We start from the raw sequence: 2,091 nt of genomic DNA on the forward strand, positions 1-2,091 counted from the left end.
CTATATGAAGCCCTTTCCAACAGGATTTTTTTTAAAACGAGGATCTCTAATCAAAGACAAAGATAAGCCTAGGAAATGATGATTTTACTGATGAATTCTACCAAACACTCTAAAAGAATTAGTACCAGTCCTTCTCAAATGCTTCCAAACACTTCAGGACTCGAAGGCCACATGATGTTGGTGGTCCTGCTGCAGCCTGAATCCATGTTAATGATCCTGGGCTTTGATGCCACCAGGGGCCATTCTGATCTGAGTGGCCTGCTCTGCCACCTAAGTCCATGGTGATGTCCAGGACTGTGCTGTCACAGAGGGCCATGTCCAGGTCTCTGGTCTAGCTGCTGCTGGGTCTATGATGAAGTCAGTGGCCCATGTTATCATCGAATGCCAGGCAGAAATCTATGATTTATTCTGTGGCTGGCTGGCTATGTGTAGATGTTTTTATACACCCATTAGGTGTATAAAAAGGCTCAATATCACTTAGTCATTAGATTGACTGCTATCAAAAAGCTGAAAGATAAGCAATATTGATAAAAACATGGAGAAAGAGGAACATGTATATGTTGCATTTGTGGGAACATGAATTCATACATGTGTGTGAGAAGTAGTGCAAAGCCCCTTCAAAGAAATGTAGAAGCAGTGTAAAGCCCCTTCAAAGAAATGTAAAAGTAGAATTATAACATGATTCAGTTATTCTACTTCTTGGTTTATTTTCAAAATAATTGAAATCAGCATATCAAAAATTTACCCATGCGTTTATGTTCATTTTAGCAGCCTTCACAGTAGCTGAGATAAGGAAGCAGGCTAAATGTCCATCAACATATAAATGGAATTTGAAAACATTACATAGGTACAACACGGAATACAATTCAGTCTTTCAGAAGAAGGGACTTGCTAATGAGGGATCTTGTTTTGGTATAGATGACTGCTGACTGTTCTAAGTGGTGGCTGGTGAAAGATGGGGTGGCTGTGACCATTACTTAAAATAACAATGAAGTTCATCAACTGACTTCTTTGTATAAGATTACAAAGAGAAAAGGAGGAAATTGTGTTATCTGTGAGAAAATAAATGCCTCCATGGACACCATATAAAGTGAAATAAGCCAGGCAGAGAGACAAATACCACCTTGTTTCTTATATGTGGAGTAAAGCTCTTAGAGTATGATTGTCACTGGAGGCTAGCTTGAATGGAATGAGGGAGATGTTAAAGAACAGAGTCTTATATATGGGAAGATAAGCTCTAGGGATATATTGTACAGCATGGCAGGGCACCATAAATGTATAATTGTTACGTGTCAACTTAAAAGTGAATGCACTGAGGTGTAATAACAGATCATAACATGGGAAGTCGTCCCCACATGCTCATACCAGATTTCACTGAATGCTTAAGAGTGGACTTCCTTCTAGGGTCAAGATGAAGCACTCACACTATCTAGGTATCCAATTGTAAGTTGTAAACAAATATAACCACAGAAGTTACATCAAAATGATCAGTGTTCTACAAACCGTGTTGGAGATTGTAAGTTGCTATAAATGAATATTTAAAACACAGCCTGAGGTTTCTACCCTGCCTTTGGTAATTGAGTTCCTGGATAAAAGCATGCACAACCTATATATTTTTAATAAGCTTTAAACAGCACACTAGCTGGGCAGCTGCCTACCCTCCATGATGTTAGATTATACTTTCCTATCAATAACCCTGAGTTATGAGTTATGAGTTCCATTGGTCTGCTCTTGACTGCAATTGGCCAGTCCACATACCTCCCCCCCCCCATTTTTATTGCTCAGCTAACCCTTGGCAGCTTTTCTTTTCTCCTCTCCTGCTTGTTCCTTTTCTTCCCCTTCTACCCCAAGCCTGTAAAACCTCAACCCCACCTATATCTCTTCTTCCCAGCTATTGGCTGTTGGCAGCTTTATTTACCAATCACAATTAACTTGGGGCATGGTCACAGGGGCTAGTTCAGACTTCAGGTCTTGGGAGCTAGCACTTAGCAATAAGTGGATATTAGCCCAGAAACTTAGAATACCCAAGATATAAGATACAATTTGCTAAACACATGAAACTCAAGAAGAACGAAGACCAAAGTGTAGACA

The sequence above is a fragment of the Mus caroli genome, chromosome 9, assembly GCF_900094665.2.
Source record: "Mus caroli chromosome 9, CAROLI_EIJ_v1.1, whole genome shotgun sequence".
Taxonomy (NCBI): domain Eukaryota; kingdom Metazoa; phylum Chordata; class Mammalia; order Rodentia; family Muridae; genus Mus; species Mus caroli.